The sequence below is a fragment of the Triticum aestivum genome, chromosome 4B (genome assembly GCF_018294505.1).
Source record: "Triticum aestivum cultivar Chinese Spring chromosome 4B, IWGSC CS RefSeq v2.1, whole genome shotgun sequence".
NCBI classification, from domain to species: Eukaryota; Viridiplantae; Streptophyta; class Magnoliopsida; order Poales; family Poaceae; genus Triticum; species Triticum aestivum.
The window spans coordinates 114,122,312-114,132,028 of record NC_057804.1 but is presented as its reverse complement, the minus strand read 5'-3'; positions in this window follow the sequence as shown (position 1 = coordinate 114,132,028).

The window sequence follows — 9,717 nt, the reverse complement described above, 5'->3', positions numbered from 1 at the left end:
GCCCGCTGCCTAGTCCCTACGACCCGCTGTGAGCCCCGCTTCCTCTCCTCTTCACCCCACGACGCGCTCACCGCGGCCGACGCACCGGCCACCGCCCCGCGCGCCCATGGCCACCGCGCTGTCCGCGCCCACCAGCGTCGTCCGGCTTCCGCGCCCGTGGTCACCCCCGACGCTGCACGCCCGTTGGCCGCCCACCGCGCACACGCGCACCACCCCGGCGCCTGCAACGTCCCGACCTGCAGCCACCCGCTCCTGCTGGCTGCACTACTGCCTGCAGCTGCGCCCCCCCGCTGCCTCACCTCCGCTCGCAGCCCTCCGCCGTTCGCTGCCCCCACCGCGGCTGCGCTCTGCCTCGCCGGCGCCGCGCCGCTGGCCGTGCCCGAGGCCAGCTCCCGGGTTCCCCCGATCGGGCGCCCGCAGCGCCCAGCGCCCCTGCCCGTTCGGGTTGCGCCCGTAACCTGCACACCCGCAAAGGCCCCTGGGGCCTATGACAAGTGGGCCCCTGCCCAGAACGTTTTATTAAAAAAAAGGAATTAAAATTAATAATAATAAAAATAATTAATTAATTAATTAATTAAGGAATTAATTAAGTTAATTAATCATAATTAGATTAATCAAATTAACTAATTAGTCTAATTAAACTGTGATTAGTTTAGCTAAAACCTGATTAGCCTAAACAGGGTATGACAGGTGGGCCCCGCTGGACCCACATGTCAGTTTGACCAGTCAACGCCCCTGTTGACTGCTGACGTCATGCTGACGTCATGATGACGTCAGCAAACACTGTTTTGGATAAGGTTGGATTTAAATGAATAAATAAAATCAGAAAATGATTTAAATCTTTAGAAAATCATATCTTTTAATCCGTAACTCGGATGAAAATACTTTCTACATGAAAGTTGCTCAGAACGACGAGACGAACCCGGATACGCAGCCCGTTCGTCCACCACACACCTCTAACATACCAAACACGCAACTTTCCCCCTCCGGTTCATCTGTCCGAAAACGCGAAACCCCGGGAATACTTTCCCGGATGTTTCCCCCCTTCGTCGGTATCACTTACTACCGCGATTGGGCACACCTAGCATCGTTACTTGTCATGTCATGCATCGATATGCATTTGTTTGCATTGTATTCATTGCTTCTTCCCCCTCTTCTCTCCGGTAGACTACGAGACCGACGCTGCTGCTGCCCAGTTCGACTACGGAGTTGACGACCCCTCCTTCTTGCCAGAGCAACCAGGCAAGCCCCCCCTTTGATCACCAGATATCGCCTACTCTTCTCTATACTGCTTGCATTAGAGTAGTGTAGCATGTTACTGCTTTCCGTTAATCCTATTCTGATCCATAGCCTGTCATTGCTGCTACAGTCATTGATACCTTACCCGCAATCCTAAATGCTTAGTATAGGATGCTAGTGTCCATCAGTGACCCTACACTCTTGTCCGTCTGCCATGCTATACTACTGGGCTGTGATCACTTCGGGAGGTGATCACGGGCATATACTATATACTTTACACTGTTACATTACCTGTGATACTGTTCGGAGTTGGGGGCTGAAGGGGCAGGTGGCTCCATCCCGGTAGAGGTGGGCCTGGGTTCCCGACGGCCCCCGACTGTTACTTTGTGGCGGAGCGGCAGGGCAGGTTGAGACCACCTAGGAGACAGGTGGGCCTGGCCCTGTTCGGCATTCGCGGATACTTAACACGCTTAACGAGATCTTGGTATTTGATCTGAGTCTGGCTACTGGCCTATACGCACTAACCATCTACGCGGGAGTAGTTATGGGTATCCCGACGTCGTGGTATCAGCCGAAGCACTTCTGACGTCAGCGACTGAGCGGCGCGCGCCGGGTTGGACTGCGTTAACGCAACTTCCTTTGTAATGGAGGTTGCTAGGTCTGCTCACCGGCCGCGTACGCAACGTGCAGGTGTGCTATGGGCGATGGGCCCAGACCCCTGCGCGCTTAGGTTTAGACCGGCGTGCTGGACCTCTCTGTTGTGCCTAGGTGGGGCTGCGACGTGTTGATCTTCCGAGGCCGGGCATGACCCAGGAAAGTGTGTCCGGCCAAATGGGATCAAGCGTGTTGGGTTATGTGGTGCACCCCTGCAGGGAAGTTAATCTATTCGAATAGCCGTGATCTTCGGTAACAGGACGACTTGGAGTTGTACCTTGACCTTATGACAACTAGAACCGGATACTTAATAAAACACACCCTTCCAAGTTCCACAGACAACCCGGTGATCGCTTTTCTACAGGGCGACGAGGAGAGGATCGCCGGGTAGGATTATGCTATGCGATGCTACCTGGAGATGCGCTTGGAGATGCTACCTGGATATGCTACTTGGAGATGCTACTTGGAGGACTTCAATCTACTCTCTTCTACATGCTGCAAGACGGAGGCTGCCAGAAGCGTAGTCTTTGACAGGATTAGCTATCCCCCTCTTATTCTGGCATTCTGTAGTTCAGTCCACTGATATGGCCTCCTTAAACATATACCCATGCATATGTAGTGTAGTTCCTTGCTTGCGAGTACTTTGGATGAGTACTCACGGTTGCTTTCTCCCCCCTTTTCCCCCTTCCTTTCGTCCAGGAGCCAGGCGCCACCGTCGACGACGACCCCTACTACACCGGAGGTGCCTACTACTACGTGCAGCCCGCTGACGACGACCAGGAGTAGTTTAGGAGGATCCCAGGCAGGAGGCCTGCGCCTCTTTCGATCTGTATCCCAGTTTGTGCTAGCCTTCTTAAGGCAAACTTGTTTAACTTATGTCTGTACTCAGATATTGTTGCTTCCGCTGACTCGTCTATGATCGAGCACTTGTATTCGAGCCGTCGAGGCCCCTGGCTTGTATTATGATGCTTGTATGACTTATTTATGTTTTAGAGTTGTGTTGTGATATCTTCCCGTGAGTCCCTGATCTTGATCGTACACATTTGCGTGCATGATTAGTGTACGATTGAATCGGGGGCGTCACAAGTTGGTATCAGAGCCGACTGCCTGTAGGAATCCCCTTTCCAACTCCTTGGCCGAAGTTGAGTCTAGCCATTGCAAAACTTTTACTAACATGGCTGTGTGGCCTATGGGCCCACGTCGCCATTGGGTGGTATTAGGATCTTTTATTCCTCGACCTATACTCTGGGACTCTGATTTCTCTTCTATTCGGGTTAAATGAATTTTGCTAAAATCTAACATTAGGATCTCGTTATCACTTTCACCCGGAGAGCCCCTTATTAATGATGATCGTCTGCGGCACGTGAAGACCCTGAAGATACTCTCCGTTGTTAACCCGAGAACTTATGTTCATCGCATTTGCAATTCCCCTTCCACCGTCTACCCTTATGGATAACTACTTGCAGTTGTTATTCTTACATTCATCCCCAGTTGGTCTTGTTATTACCAGATACCTCGAAACACTCGTCGTTGTCTCGATAATCCTTTGAGCTTATCGCCTTGCTATTCCTTGTCACCTGAATACCCCTATGGATAATTCTCGCACTTATCGAGTATCCGCTCATCCCCCAGTTGTTCATGTGTTTCACAGTGGTCTTCGAAATACTATTTGATCCTCCACAAATCCTTAATAGCTTATTGCTCTGCAATACTTGTCTGCTTGCATTATGGATGCTTTCCATATGTCTGGCAATATTCGTTAGTATCCTTAGGCATCGTCATTTTGATCCTATTGATTCAGCATGTGTGCGAATGCACACAATCATCTATCAACCCTTCTAAATTATCCTTCCGGCTCAGACATCATTTTTGAACATGAGCTGGTTCTCGACCAATCAATTGCCGTCGGTTGTGCCCCTAAGTCTATTGAACTTATCTATCCTTGGTCAGAGCGTCTGCTTCTGATCCTTTGTTTTGGAAATCATAATTCCTTTGTTATCTAAGCATCAAATTATTCAGTTGTCCTATAATATGATGCCCGTGCATTCTTTCTTCCTCTGATTGAGTACCGATACTCACATCAGCTCCGTTGTGGATCGCCCGATCCATTGTTGGATTTTACCTGACAACGCCCTTCATATTCAATAACCTTGTGAGCCTTTCCTCTGATACATAATGCCTTTGGTAAATTGTATCCTCTGCTTTCTCAACCATGCTCTGCTTTCGAGCTGGTGATATCTACTATTGAAGCTTGTGGTATATATTTCCACGATAACCTGATGGGTTGAACATATGCCTTCTCTAAAACGTGTGAACCTGAAAGTTTTCACGAGTCATACACTCCTGGTATTATACCAGATAAAATTTCAACACTACAACTTCCTCGAAAGTGAGAAGTGGATGAAAGGTTATACATTGGAGAAGTGGGAGTCGACCTTGAACTTTATGTTCATGCCCATGGGCACGTTGTACATCTTCTCATCGAAGCTTCTTTTAAAACTAATTATTCCCTTGATATAAGTTCATCTTATATCTGGGGTCTGCCCTTTTACAATCGTGGTTCCGATCATGTTCTCCTTTAAATACCATTTTCGATGCAAGTGTAAGCACTTGTCTTCTGTGGATCAATACCCCGGTCCAACCTCTACTTTGATCCGTCTTCGAGTATTACCCCCCTGGTATCTCGAGATTATCTTGGAACTGCATAACTTCTTATGAGTTCTTCATCAAGTACTACATTCTCACTGATTACAATTTTTCATGGGCTCTGAGTTATTAAACACTCAAAGACACCGATAACTGAGCCGAGTCCGCACTACGGTTCAACAACTCTTAGTAATCTTCTTTAAGTACGAGTTTGTACCCGATCACGCCATTCCTAGCCTGTTTGGCTATATCATTGTCTTGATGATTTTATCTGTGCTACCCGGTCCTTCTTCTCGGAGCACAATTTTCGATGATGAACTAACCTTACGTCGATCCTCATCGTCATACCATTTCGCCTTGAACAACAAGCTTGGTTTCGAGTTGTGTCGTACCCTTGGTTCCAATAACCTTTCACTTCATCATTACTTTGACTTGATGTCGTCGCCGATCGATTACATCTTCATGAACTCTCGCGACAAAGGTGTCGTGATCATCAACATTCTGAGCTCATCCAGGATATCAATTGAATTCATGATGAGAAATACCATCCTTGCCCTCGATGAATTGTATTATCATCGACCACTTTATTGCCTTCCCACCAACACAAGCTTGTTCATGTTTGGTGTTATACCTTGAGTTCCTTGCTATCCTGCAATTGTTCTTCTTTACCTTGGAGTATTACCATCCTTTATGTCAAGAATGTTCTGAGATTTGTTCCACCTCTTGAGAATTCTTGACATAGAAATACTTCTCACCATCACCATTCTTTCTTGGTCCCCGTGTTAATTCCAACAAGTGAACGGTGTTGTTTGGATTCTTTCCTTCTAGCAACCCTATTTTTGAAGTTAATGGTCGGAAGTTCATTCTTAGGCTATTGACTATTGAATCACCATTCTGACATTGGTCGTGCAACCCAACCCATATTTCGGGCGCACCTTTCAACCAATGTTTAATTATGTATGTTTTCCTCGAGCATATTTCCTTATATCATTTGATCTGACCAATGTTATCTCCTTGTTCACTTAATTGTGGACATCCATCTTTTGGGAATCTCGGTGAATTGCCGTTGAGTTCACCAGACACGTCCTTGTCCTCTCCTTGGGTTAATGATGGACTCCTGATAACGGAAATCACTACATAGTTCATTTCCCCGAGAATCTTACAATGTCATCTCGTCAACTTGCGTTACACCTTTTCTTCCCAGATATCCTAAGTCTGAGGTTTCCTGACACCAATCGGATCTGAATCTCGGTCAGATATGATGGTTGGAACATATTTCCAAGAGTTATAAGAATGGTATTTATGTGACCCGGTAAGGTGCTGTCGTGCCTAGCACACCTGGCCGGAGGCCATGTTGTTATAGATTCCTTTCCAACAAGGTTATCCATTCTTCCATGAGGAAACTATAAGACTTATTCTACAAGTTATTCCTGATGAATCCTTCGTGTTTCCAAAGTCTGATCTTCACCTGATGACCATGTCAATGCTATCTCGAAGCATGTCAATGGTACTCCGATTTGCAATAGGAACATTTGAAGCACGATGCTAGATTTTATTTATCATTTATCCTAACACCGTTGTATGGGTAATATCATGAGATTCTTTCCCCCCTTCACTAAATGGTTTTCTACTTTATATCCTGTCATGGATATCTTGCTCTGCTTGTCCTTGGGAAGGATATACCCTTGAAATATGTGTTTAAACATATTTTCCTTTCCATTGTTCTGTTTAATCTGATGATCATATTTTTCCTTTCCATTGGTCTGTTCGACCTTTCTTGTGATCTATATAATCTAAGCAGTAATAATTCACTGCTTACGTAAACACATCGATGTACAACTCTGTCAGTGAGACCCCGTTTCTACTGTTGATGACATTCCGGTAGCCACCGATCGACGAGAACTTTGCCTATTGGTCCGCCTCGTGCAACGAGCAGGAAAATGGTTCTCTTCGTCCCTCGCCCTTGGTACCAACGTTGTTGCCGACATAACTGACATGGTACTCTCTGACATGCCTTGCTATCATGACCGTGCAAGATGTCACTACTCCTATAAAAAAACCACATGGTGGGCCCATAACCCACAGTTCCATAGGATCGAAACCTGACTGTCCTGTACACCCCCTATTCCCAAAGTTATTCCTCGCGCGTGGCCTCGTATGTAATTCACGGGCCACCGTCCTAGTGATCTAGTCTGGTATCAGACGCAGTACTTACTCTCGCTACTCTGAACCCCTTTCTCACTCTGGTTCAGACTTCGAGCAACTATCTATCCGCTTGGAACCTCTTATTGTACCTCCGTACCTTACTCTCGATGTATTTCATTTGTTCAACTCGAGAGATACTCTTATGATCATTCTTGGGATACCCCCGCCCAGATGATTTTCCTTTATAACATTCAATTGTTGTAAAGCTGCCCCTTACATATTCGTAAGTACGATGAAGTTCCCGAAGGAAGGATGACAACTTCATCATGATGACCTGAAACAGCGAAATGAGGACATGAAACAACAAAATGAAGACATCAATGTAATGGATCAACCTCTTCGAGAAGAACAACCAAGACCAAGAACACTCCCTGGAATTTCGTAACACGAACCTTCCCCCTTTACTTCCCTCTTAAATCTCGGGACGAGATTTCTTGTAGTGGAGGAGAATTGTGACGCCCGGGTAATTAGACTACAGTAATCCCGCGTTAATGTCGCCACGTCACCTTGGATACTATTGCTAATCTCGCGCTAGATCAAAAACCGGTCCAAAACATTCAAAGTTAAAATCAAGTCAAACAGTTAAAGTTTTCAAAAGTCAAAACTAAAATGTTCTTAACATGACTATTAATTCATAAGGCATATTGGTGGAGAAACCAACGCTTTACAAAATGTTTAAATGTACTAAACTAATTAAATCATTAGCTAAAACCATTAATTAAATGCCTTTTATGTTTTGAAAATTTATAAACTAAATTATTTTGGGTTGAAACCTTTTGTGGTTGTGACATAAGTTGTAACATCAATTTAGGTGCCACTTTGGTATTTTGTTAATACTAAGATAATTAGGAACTAAATGAAAACAGTAAAGTAAAAATACAAAGGGGGGGGAATTCAAAACCAAAAACAAAAGAGAGTAAAAGCGCCCCCCCCCCCCGCTGGGCTTCGGCCCACCAGGCCGCTACCCGGCCGGCCCATCCCACAACCCCCCTGGCCTATATGGCCTCACCCCTGAAACCCTAGCCCCCACGCACCACTCCCCCCCCCCGTCGCCCCACGTTCCCCCACTCCCCACTCCCCCTTCCCCCGATCCAGAATTGGATCGGGGCGCTCGACGCCGCCGCCGCTCGGAGGCGCCCGAACCCCGCGCCCCGCCGCGCCTCCGTCCGTCCCTGCCGGCTCCCGTCGCTCATCCTCGCCCCCTCTCTTCGCCGGACGCCGTCCACGCACGTCGCCGCCGTCCTCTTCGCTCGACGCCGTCGCCAAAGACCAACACGCCGGCCTGCTTCCTCCTCCCCATCGGACTGCCTCCCCGTCGCCGGCCGTCCCCGTCTCCCTCCTCACGCCCGCTGCCTAGTCCCTACGACCCGCTGTGAGCCCCGCTTCCTCTCCTCTTCACCCCACGACGCGCTCACCGCGGCCGACGCACCGGCCACCGCCCCGCGCGCCCATGGCCACCGCGCTGTCCGCGCCCACCAGCGTCGTCCGGCTTCCGCGCCCGTGGTCACCCCCGACGCTGCACGCCCGTTGGCCGCCCACCGCGCACACGCGCACCACCCCGGCGCCTGCAACGTCCCGACCTGCAGCCACCCGCTCCTGCTGGCTGCACTACTGCCTGCAGCTGCGCCCCCCCCCCCCCCCCCGCTGCCTCACCTCCGCTCGCAGCCCTCCGCCGTTCGCTGCCCCCACCGCGGCTGTGCTCTGCCTCGCCGGCGCCGCGCCGCTGGCCGTGCCGAAGGCCAGCTCCCGGGTTCCCCCGATCGGGCGCCCGCAGCGCCCAGCGCCCCTGCCCGTTCGGGTTGCGCCCGTAACCTGCACACCCGCAAAGGCCCCTGGGGCCTATGACAAGTGGGCCCCTGCCCAGAACGTTTTATTAAAAAAAAGGAATTAAAATTAATAATAATAAAAATAATTAATTAATTAATTAAGGAATTAATTAAGTTAATTAATCATAATTAGATTAATCAAATTAACTAATTAGTCTAATTAAACTGTGATTAGTTTAGCTAAAACCTGATTAGCCTAAACAGGGTATGACAGGTGGGCCCCGCTGGACCCACACGTCAGTTTGACCAGTCAACGCCCCTGTTGACTGCTGACGTCATGATGACGTCAGCAAACACTATTTTGGATAAGGTTGGATTTAAATGAATAAATAAAATCAGAAAATGATTTAAATCTTTAGAAAATCATATCTTTTAATCCGTAACTCGGATGAAAATACTTTCTACATGAAAGTTGCTCAGAACGACGAGACGAACCCGGATACGCAGCCCGTTCGTCCACCACACACCTCTAACATACCAAACACGCAACTTTCCCCCTCCGGTTCATCTGTCCGAAAACGCGAAACCCCGGGAATACTTTCCCGGATGTTTCCCCCCTTCGTCGGTATCACCTACTACCGCGATTGGGCACACCTAGCATCGTTACTTGTCATGTCATGCATCGATATGCATTTGTTTGCATTGTATTCATTGTTTCTTCCCCCTCTTCTCTCCGGTAGACTACGAGACCGACGCTGCTGCTGCCCAGTTCGACTACGGAGTTGACGACCCCTCCTTCTTGCCAGAGCAACCAGGCAAGCCCCCCCTTTGATCACCAGATATCGCCTACTCTTCTCTATACTGCTTGCATTAGAGTAGTGTAGCATGTTACTGCTTTCCGTTAATCCTATTCTGATGCATAGCCTGTCATTGCTGCTACAGTCATTGATACCTTACCCGCAATCCTAAATGCTTAGTATAGGATGCTAGTGTTCCATCAGTGGCCCTACACTCTTGTCCGTCTGCCATGCTATACTACTGGGCTGTGATCACTTCGGGAGGTGATCATGGGCATATACTATATACTTTACACTGTTACATTACCTGTGATACTGTTCGGAGTTGGGGGCTGAAGGGGCAGGTGGCTCCATCCCGGTAGAGGTGGGCCTGGGTTCCCGACGGCCCCCGACTGTTACTTTGTGGCGGA